Genomic DNA, 11279 nt, shown 5'->3' on the forward strand with positions numbered 1-11279 from the left:
AATGATGAACCCTATGGAGCTCACAGTTCACATGTACTTTATCTGAAAAGAAGGTGGGCAAAAGTAACATCTGTGTGTGATTGCCTAGGAATGATTTAAGGCATACAAAGAGAGTGCTGTGTATTCCAGTTTTACATTTAACCAGTTGTGTAATTAAGATGCAATGGTTGATCGTATCAAAAGCGGACAATAACTCCAACGTGAACAGAGCAGCCATTTAAAATTCATCTTATATCTGGCACATTACTTCCATGGTCATCCACAGCACAGATTCAATTCCAAAGCCAGAGCAAATGCCTAGCTGCCTTTGATCAAGTATTGCCGAAATAAATTCTGAGTTTTGTGTGGAAAATGTTTTTTTCCCCCATAATTTAAATTAGGCTGGGTAAGAGTGTGATAGATAGTAATTTGCAGGCCTGTTGGTATTAAGTTCTGTTTTTTCAGAAAAGGTGATACTATTCACCCTTTCCAATGTTTGGAACTATTCCTGTTCGTACGCTTGCATGGAACAGCTTGGTAACATGGTAAGTATGATGTTAAATACATATATATATAATTCTTTGCTCCAACTGGCAATAAAGCATGAACCAAAACAGCACTCATTTTCAGATTTTGGCTCTAACATATGTACAGTTTGTGAAAAGTGCTAACTTATCCCTCATTTGTAACAGTGCCGATGTTTGTGGTGGTCAGGAGTTTTAGAATTGAGCGTGATCATGACCTTTTGATACTACCTTTGTAAGTATAGAACTGTAATGTGTTAAAGGATTTAAATGGGGATGCAAGGGTTTTGTCAATCTTAAAAACTGTTAAACTGATGTCTCTTGAGCCAGAAACCATTATTCCCAATTTTTTAGGTCGAGCATAATCATTTGACCTCTCGTGTAGTTTTAGTATACTTCTTATGGCTTAAAGCGATTTCATTTGTTGGTTGCAGTGTCCTTTAAAAATTCTTGCTCGCTATTGGTCAGTTCTGCCTTTTTCTCCCTCCATTTTCTGTTTCAGAGCAGTGACCAACTACTGTATTATACAACTTTGGTTTCTTTATCTGTTGCTGTGACAGACTTTTTTTGTTATTTTTTTGGTGGTCCCTTTCACTGTTGGTGTGTTAGGATGGTAGCTGCCTGCATTTTATTATAGCATTCCATTCCTCCCATTTCCTCCCATGTCGCTGACGTTTGCTTTGGCTTTATTCCAGTGCTGTACTCGTTTACCTCTGGCTTCTCAAATAGGCTTATTTTACAAAAGAAACACCTGGTGACAGCCACAATATGCCCTTTCTGGTACAATGTAACTAAACCTAGAAGCAATGATGTAAAACTTGCTAAGCCTTGCACCCGGAGTCTCTCCTTCAAGGCCCTTCCCTGCCAGCACTCAGGACATCGCACACAGGCTTATCTCCTTTATTGGGGCCATAAATCTTCTCAGGCTGCTCTGTAAGAGAAAATACTTTTCCAGCTTTATTTTACAATTTCTGTTCAGACGTTTACAAAATGTCAGCTAGTGCAGTCATCTCATCTCTCCCCAAGGGCTTGTGATTTCTGATGTCAGTAGCCACCAGTGACCACCGAAACATGGCAGGAAGAGACAAAATCATGACGGAGGGTGGACTAATTTATGTGGCACGAAAAGTCCAGTTTTGAATTTACAATGCCAATAGCGCTAACTCAAGAAAATGCGAGACATATTGCATTGCAAATGCTTCTATTTTACTGCTTCAAAGCAGGTCTCGGCCATCTTGGAAAGCTAAATTTAAAAATATAGCTGCCGCAAAATGTGTGTGCACATACCATCATGCTGGAGTGTTTTTTTTTAATCATGACCCTGAGAAGCATTTGCAACACAGCACCTTTTTTCTATTTGCCACAGCTGCTAGAATAGCAACAAACATTGGCAGGGCCAAAAGGATCCACTAATGCCTTTCAAAGACGAGATCTAGTTGCTTTGCCAATTGTTGTTTTAAACTTGTGGTAGGGAGACACTGGGTAAAAGCTATTTTTAGCTTGCGAACAGACAATTTAATATAGATATGGCATGTTTAACAAAGGGAGAACATACATGTTGACATAGATGCTTTCATGATGGCTGTGGAACACACAGTTGAAACATATCACACCAAGTAGGTGAGGGTTCATTCTACTATACAAGTATATAACTATATAGTAATTCCATAACAGGTTTGGCTATTTCAGAGGGATTTTTGTGCCTAGTGCATGTCTCTTCGATGAGAGCAGAAAACAGTCCTTTCACTTCTTTTACTCCCTCCTTAGAGCCTCAGTTGCCTCTGCTACTCTGCTATACCTTTCCTGTATGAAAGAATCATGTGATGTTTTGCTGCATCTGTCACCAGTCTTTTACGTATTCTTTGCATTAGAGAAGGTATTACTGGTGTTGTCCATATTGTATCTTGTTTTGTGAAGCTCCATATAAACAATTGCAAAGAACAGATACAAAATTATTCACATTGCCAATGCTGGATTTAATACAAGATGTGAATGAAATACTGAACCCTCACAAAATAAGAGCTCAGTGTATTTCTGATCTAACATGTGAACCAAGCAGCTTTTGCAATGGACTAGCTGACTTTGTAAAATTATAAAACATATCTAACAAGTGACTCCATGTCATGTATAACACTTTGGTAAATTCCGGCATTTTATCCAGCAGCACTTTGCATGTTGGGGTTTTTGAGGCACTAATGACAGTAGTAAAGCCAGAAATAGCTGATGGTAACTTATGACATAAGGCATAATTACGGCCTTGGTGGATGGGATACTCCGTCACAAATGTAACGGATATCCCACCTGCCATTTAACAAGTTCCATAGGATATAATTGAACTTGTAAAATGGCAGACGGGAAATCCGTCACATTTGTGACGGAGTATGCCATCCGCAGAGGTCGGAATCAGGCCCACAGTGCCACTTGGCAGACTTGAGAAATGCGAAATAAAATTTTGTTTCTGTCTGTGTGTATTTTTTAGGTCTCACTGAAAGACTACTTTAATTGTTTTTCAGTCCCATGTTTTCCATAAAGTATCATGCAAAATACATATATATATATGGACTTCAGTCAACACTCTTTCACTGTTGGTCTGTTCCAATGTCATTCAAATTATGCTCCCTCCCAGCACAGCAAAAAGAATATCAACGGACAAGCCCACTTCAGTAACTGAATGCTTTCACTTTGAGTTATCTGTATTGTGCCATTGAACATGCATACATACATTCAAGGATCCAAGAGTGACTTGCTGTGTTGTTGTTATTGTTATTGTTAGAGAGAAAACATTATTATTAAATTACGACTAAAACATAATAAATAATGTGTACTAAAAGGCCTAATTAGAGAAATGTGTGTTAGAAATGGAAAATGTGCATGTTTAAAATGTGGTTGACATGGTGTCCACCACTCGAATTATATGTGAAATAATAAATGACTGTGAAATCATAATCATTTGTACTGACAAAGGATAATTAATATTGATGAGCAAAGCTAATGAATTGAAATTATTATAAACTGATAAATAATATACAAATATGGTTTGAATATTGAAAATGTTTTATTCTTCATGTATTAGCATTACTCAAAAGGCCTAAGTTTAGTGTTTTTCTATTATTTCACAAGTGCAGTGTTGAAATGTTATGCTGACTTTAGTGAATTTTTTTTGTGAACATTATTTATTAGACATCCCATTGAAAGCTTACAGTTCTTTCCAGTTTTAGTACTGTGCAGTTTGGTTCTTCCTATTTTACTTATGATTTTAGCAGTTCAGATACATTAGGCCCCAAATTACTGAACTGTTGCCCCTTTTATGTTCCTGAGGTCGACTGCTGAAGACCGCTGTTCCTGTGCTCTGGTGACGAAGACTCTGCTAACAGCTGTCTCTTTTAAGAGAGGTATAACCAATGTGCATTTATTTTTCTTTACAGGTTCTTCCTTGGAAATCCAACCACATTTTTGTTACAGCCATAGTTAGATGTTTTCCAAATTAATTTTTGTCTCGTCTACTCCCTCGTCTACCGTCCTCCCGGACCTCGCGCCTCTTTCAGCGACGCCATCGCCGACTTCATCTCCCCGCACGCCCTCGCCTCACCGGACTACATCCTCCTAGGCGACCTCAACTTCCATCTGGAACAAAACAACGACCCCAACACCACCACCCTGCTCGACAACCTCGCCAACCTCGGCCTCAAACAACTGGTGAACACCGCCACCCACATCGCCGGACACACGCTCGACCCTATCTTCTCCGCCAGCAAACACGTCTTCTTCAGCCACACCTCTGCCCTACACTGGACCGACCACAGCTGCGTCCACTTCACATTCCGACGCGAGACCTCCCACCTCTGCACTCAACCCATCCCTCGTCGACAGTGGAACAAGATCCCTGAAGAGCAACTCTTCTCCGCTCTCGCCGCCAACCAACCCACCCTCACCACCGACCCCAACGACGCAGCTCTCAACCTCACAAACTGGATCTCCAACTGCGCTGACAACCTTGCTCCCCTCAAACGCACGCATCGACAGACCAACACCAAAAAACCTCTCTGGTTCTCTGACACCCTCAAAGAATCAAAGAAAACTTGTCGTGCCCTTGAGAAGGCCTGGCGCAAGGACCACACCGCTGACAACATGACCGCCCTCAAGAACGCTACACGCGAACACCACCACCTGATCCGCACTGCCAAAAGGAACTTTTTCACCGACAGACTAGACAAAAACAGCCACAACAGCAGAGAACTCTTCAGCATCGTCAAAGAGTTCTCCAACCCCAGCGCCAGCGCCAACGCCGTCACGCCCTCACAGGATTTGTGCGAATCCCTCGCCACTTTCTTCCATCGCAAGATCAGCGACCTCCACGACAGCTTCGGACACCAGACCCAACCATACACCACTGAACCCGCTTCCCCGGACATCACCCTCAACAACTGGACCCACATCAACACGGAAGAAACCAAATCCATCATGAACTCTATCCACTCCGGCGCCCCTTCGGACCCCTGCCCGCACTTCATCTTTAACAAAGCCGACGACATCATCGCCCCGCACCTCCAGACCGTCATCAACTCTTCTTTTTCTTCTGCTACCTTCCCCGAATGCTGGAAGCACGCTGAAGTCAACGCCCTACTAAAGAAACCTACGGCTGACCCAAGCGACCTGAAAAACTTCCGCCCCATCTCTCTTCTACCTTTCCCAGCCAAGGTAATAGAAAAGACCGTCAACAAACAGCTGACCACCTTCCTGGAAGACAACAACCTGCTCGACCCTTCACAAACCGGATTCCGAACCAACCACAGCACGGAAACCGCCCTCATCTCAGTCACAGACGACATCAGAACCCTGATGGACAACGGTGAAACAGTCGCCCTCATTCTCCTCGACCTCTCGGCTGCCTTTGACACCGTCTGTCACCGCACCCTAATCACCCGTCTACGCTCCACCGGGATCCAAGGCCAGGCCCTGGACTGGATCGCCTCCTTCCTCGCTAACCGCTCCCAAAGAGTTTACCTCCCTCCGTTTCGCTCAGAACCCACCAAGATCATCTGCGGCGTACCTCAAGGCTCATCGCTCAGCCCGACACTCTTCAATGTCTACATGAGCCCCCTCGCCGACATCGTACGCAAGCACGACATCATCATCACCTCCTACGCCGACGACACCCAACTTGTACTCTCCCTCACCAAGGACCCCGCCAGCGCCAAGACCAACCTACAAGAGGGTATGAAGGACGTCGCAGATTGGATGAGGCTCAGCCGCCTAAAGCTGAACTCTGAAAAAACGGAAGTCCTCATCCTCGGCAACACCCCGTCCGCCTGGGACGACTCCTGGTGGCCCACGGCCCTCGGCACCGCACCGACCCCCGCAGACCACGCCCGCAACCTCGGCTTCATCTTGGACCCTCTTCTCACCATGACCAAGCAAGTCAACGCCGTGTCCTCCGCCTGCTTCCTCACTCTCCGCACGCTCCGCAAGATCTTCCGCTGGATCCCCGCCGACACCAGAAAAACCGTGACCCACGCCCTTGTCACGAGTCGCCTGGACTACGGCAACACCCTCTACGCCGGGACCACCGCCAAACTCCAAAACCGCCTGCAACGCATCCAAAACGCCTCGGCCCGCCTCATCCTCGACGTACCCCGCAACAGCCACATCTCCGCACACCTGAGACACCTGCATTGGCTCCCAGTCAGCAAAAGGATCACCTTCCGTCTTCTCACCCACGCACACAAAGCCCTCCACAACAAGGGACCGGAATACCTCAACAGACGCCTCAGCTTCTACGTCCCCACCCGCCCCCTCCGCTCCTCTGGCCTCGCACTTGCTGCCGTCCCTCGCACCCGCCGCTCCACGGCGGGTGGGAGATCTTTCTCCTTCCTGGCGGCCAAGACCTGGAACTCCCTCCCCACCAGCCTCAGGACCACCCAGGACCACTCCGCTTTCCGGAGACTCCTAAAGACTTGGCTGTTCGAGCAGCGATAACCCTCCCTTTCCCCCCTAGCGCCTTGAGACCCGCACGGGTGAGTAGCGCGCTTTATAAATGTTAATGATTTGATGATTTGATTTGTCTTATTTTAATTTTTCATGTGACAAAGCCCAGCCCGCACATGCTTTTTGAATTAGAATTTGGTAGCTAGGATGTCTGAACCAATAATTGAATCGAATGTTTATTAATTGAATGTGATTGATTCAACTGCACATTTAAAGAATTTGGTTGCTATTTCTCAAATAATGCTGTTGTTATTCTGGATAATTTTTTAGTGTTTAATGGTAGTTGATCTTATAAGATTGAGATTCTTTAGACGCTTTGGACAGCCTGTTGTTTCTGTATTGTTATCATTTGGTTTTGCGCATCGTTTATGTGACTTTAGCCTTGTGAATATAAGGGCAATAAATGTTTAAACTTTACTAAATTAGTGTGGTGATTCATGACCAAATAGGTCATGGTGAGTGTAAATTATAGACTCCTTATTGCATATTGTTGTTGACTGTGGCTATTGATTCTCATTGCAGATTTGATGATATTATTACTCCTTTCTGAGTGAAAAGATTCAAGTCGAACTCTGAGGGTAGTAGATGTCACTGCCTGATTACGTGTCACCTAAGCCTAATTTCATGAGGTCATACGCCCACATTTTCCGTCTCAAACAAATGAAAGATGTTTTTTTTATTATTTAAGATATTATTTCAAGTATGTAATAATTGTTAAAATGTGGTGGTGCAAATCCTTTAGTAGATTTTTTAACCTGATTGCTGCCTCCGCATTATTACGCAAACATGTTTTGCATGGTAAAGATATATTTTCAATGTCTTTCAGCAAATCAGCTTGCTCTGCCAGGAAACAAACTTATGTTTAGATAGAATGATCTCCATCTGTTCCAAATGCCTGGCAGTGCTTGCTACATGTATTGAGAAGGTCATGGGTTCAGGCTTTGTCTGAGAGTGTGAGGGATGCTTGGCTCCTTGCCACGTCTCTCCTTCCCTCCTCTCTTCCGCTGCCTTGTACCAGGGACAGCTGTCTATGGGTGGATAATAAAGGCTATTTTTGCATAGGGATGGAGAACTTTGTCCTTGCTAACCTAGTTAGTCATGGTTCATAGTGCTGTACTATATGACCACAAAACATTTGCAGGCAATATGTTAAAATAATTATTTACTTGAGTTTATGAAACATTCACCGGACTACAGGAAAAGCTGAGCGCTTAGCAAAAAGCATTTGCACTGTAGAGAAAATGGGTAACAATGCTATCTAAATGGAGAAGCATAACGATCGACAGCTGAGCAAAATCATGTTTACATGTTCAAAAAAATATGAGCAATTTGATATATAGAAACGTGAGAGAGATCACATTTTATTAATATATTAGTCGCATAGAAGTTATCATATGGTGGCTAACCTACATTTAAAGGCCTAACAGTGAAAACAACATGAATCATACAATGTGCACATTTGAAATATGGTGAACCATGTGGCTACCATTTGTAGTAATCACTATGAGCCTGATTATGACCTTGGCGGATGGGATGCTCCATCACAAACATGATGGATATCCCGTCCGCCATATTAGAAGTTCCATTATATCCTACGGAACTTGTGAAACGTTGGGAAGAATGTTCGTCACATTTGTGACAGAGTATTATATCCGCCAAGGTTGTAATCAGGCCCTATATTTTAATATGAGAGTATTGAATTCATAATAAAGGAAGTACTAATGTGAATTAATATTAAACGCATTATTGAAAATATTAAATTACTATGTATCAATCAAATTTATATTGAATTAAATCTATATTATTAATACGAATTACATGTGTGCAGAAAAATAAATTCATGTTTAAAAATGGTTCTAACATGTTACAAATAGTGATTGTAATTAGAATATTTGCTTTACACTTTACATATTTGTTATGAATTGTAAGGTGTGCAATAGGTTTATTAATGTATTAAGTCTATTCATGTGTATTAAGGCTTATTAGTTTGACAAGGACTGAAAGATTCATTTTGCAGCAGTAATGCAAAATCACTTGTTTATTTTGTCCCCTCAGACCTAAATTCTTGCCCTAGGTTGCTAATGTGGATGTTGAATGTGCTATTGTATTATAGGCAAGAAACATGTTTGAGAAATAACAATGTTACACTATCATTTCTAGCTGTCGAACAAGACAAGAAATTTGCAGTTCTCATGTAAAAATGCCAATGCCATACCTCCATCAGGCCACCTGTGCAGCCTGAACCTCACCGGCCCTATTATGGTTTCCCCGCAGGGCTGGCGGGTGTAAAAAGTGCTTCTGCCCGCCGGCCCAGCCGGGAACAGGGCCTTAACATTGCAGACGGCTCTTGATGGAGCCGGTTGCAATGTGGCGGTGCAGCGGGTGCAGCTTCACCCGTTGTGCATCCAACTGCCCGTAATTCAGGCATTGGAATGCGCAATGGGGCTGTGCATGGGGCCCCTCAGACACCATTCTGCCACCCTTTCCATGGCGGTGTTTACCGCTGGCGGATGGGGATTCGTAATCCCCAGGGCAGCGCAGCTTGCAACACTGCTCTGGCAGATTACAACTCCCGGGACCACCAGGCTGCAGGCTGGCGGCAGCCTGGCTGTGTCGGTGGTTGGACCGTGGCGACTCCGCAATGGTCATAATGTGGCGGTTGGACCACCACGACTACGGCAGTCTGACCACCACCATGACCCCCTAATTCTTTAAAAATTCATAGCTCCGGGTCCCCTTATCGGATTTTATTTGTTGTGATGTCAAATTAAAGATAACAATATTTCCTACTTTTATATATTGGTTTTGGAGTTTTAAACTGTTTTCTCTGTTTTATTTTGTTACTGTTTTGTGATACCTGAATGCCTTACACATTTTGTCTCCTGGGTTAAGCCTTGTTGCTCGTTGCCAAGCTACCAAGGGTTGAGCTGGGGTTAATTTATTGAGACCTAACTGAACCTAGTGGGGGTTAGTGGCCTTTTGCTAAGTGTAGGCACTTACCTGCCCTTACCAGTAATCCACTTTCAACAGAGAGTTATAACTAAATGTGGTTTCTTGTTTCCTTTCAGTTAGGTACTTTCACCAGCGTGTTTTATAGTGAGTTTCCATAGTTAGAAGTTTTTCCAAATTCTTTTTGTCTTTCTTTTATTTTTTTATTTTACCTGCATGTGTTAGTCTGAACCCACACATGCAAGTCACAATTGGTGTTCGTGTTAGGAATGGCCCAGCTCTGAAACCTGAAATCTGAAATTGAATGTTAAACTGTATTTTGATGATTTACTGATGTCACCATCATCTGCTTTGAAATGTAGAAATAATGTGCATATCATGTTGTTGCTAATCTATAGTATTCTTTTGGAGTGATTAACAGCATTGATGTTTAGCAGGTTAAATCATTTCCGACTTTTTGGTCAGCCTATGGTTTTCATGTATATTTATAATTTAGTATTGCGCATCATATGCGCGACATTGATTTTGGGATTATAATAAAGCTTTGAAACTTTATTTGGTTTAGAGTTTGATTCAATGTGAAATTGTTTATGGTGTTTAGTATTGTTTATGTCTTGATATAATTGATTTGTGATTGAATGATTCTGACTTCTACACTCTTCACCAAGTCCAAAGATTCAGTCGACCTCCTCTATACATGAGATTTTTGATGGTGTCTCATCTGAGCGTTGGTGGTTGTTGATCCTGGAGAGGGGAGAAAATTCTTCCCGGGGCCCCAGCGCTCCCTCACATGTAACATACCCTCGCATGTAGAAAGATATATATTCATGTGTACAGTGCCTAACGTGTCTGTCAAATAAGACACAAAGAAATCATGACGGTCCATACTAAAAATCTGACAGTGTGATGTAGATTATGTCAAAGTTGAAATTGAACACCGTCTATAAACCATCTAAACAGGCATGTACATTTCTCAGCTGCATGTGTCATGTAAAATATAGGCTGGTTTGGTAGCAACAACATAGTTGTGTGGATTAATTGTGATGCTGTAAGCTTTATAAAGCCTAACTATATTTTGTAAATTTGTAGTGTCAACGTAAGGACCACTTCTTGGCAATATTATTGAGCCATTATCATAGGGGAACTTTGCAATGCCTTACCCCATTTTATTCAACAAATAAGATAGGCTTACTGTCCTTTTTTTGTCTGTCTTTTGAGATAGCTTTAGCTGTCACACTAGACTACAGTTTTCCCTAGAAAATCACATAGTATACATATATGGATAGAATTCGGGTCAGTGAGCCTCATCCATTGGCCTATTACATTGTAATGCACATTTTTATTCTGCCCACCACAGCACATGGATGGTGCAGTGAGGCAGTTCACTTTATCCGTTGGCTCAATTTACTTTGAATTACTGCACAAATCATTTGTAGATTGTTCACATCCTAGAGATAGTTCCTTTCTCTTTAGTAGTAAAGCTAGTTCAAAAAGTGCTTTTTATTTTATGTTTTTTTTTTCACATTAAAAACTCGTGTTTTTCCTGCATTCCATTTTAACTTTTATGTTGGAAAGTGTTTAGGTGGTATTCTAGCTGCTTGCAATGTGAGAGGTTGGTTGCATGGTGATTTATTCTTGTCTCCTTCACAAATAATAACAACGTATGCCGGCACTGAGAGACTTGTTTAAAAAAACTTTAGTAGTAAAACAGCTGCATTAGTGAATGTTTATTTAAATTATTTTGTAAGAATAAACCAGCCACTTTTAGGTGATAGGCTTATTTATGTTTACTTTTTTGCCTCATTTCCTTGTATTAAAAAAAAGTTTGCATGAGCTTGACAA

Source organism: Pleurodeles waltl, chromosome 5 (assembly GCF_031143425.1).
Source record: "Pleurodeles waltl isolate 20211129_DDA chromosome 5, aPleWal1.hap1.20221129, whole genome shotgun sequence".
Lineage (NCBI taxonomy): Eukaryota > Metazoa > Chordata > Amphibia > Caudata > Salamandridae > Pleurodeles > Pleurodeles waltl.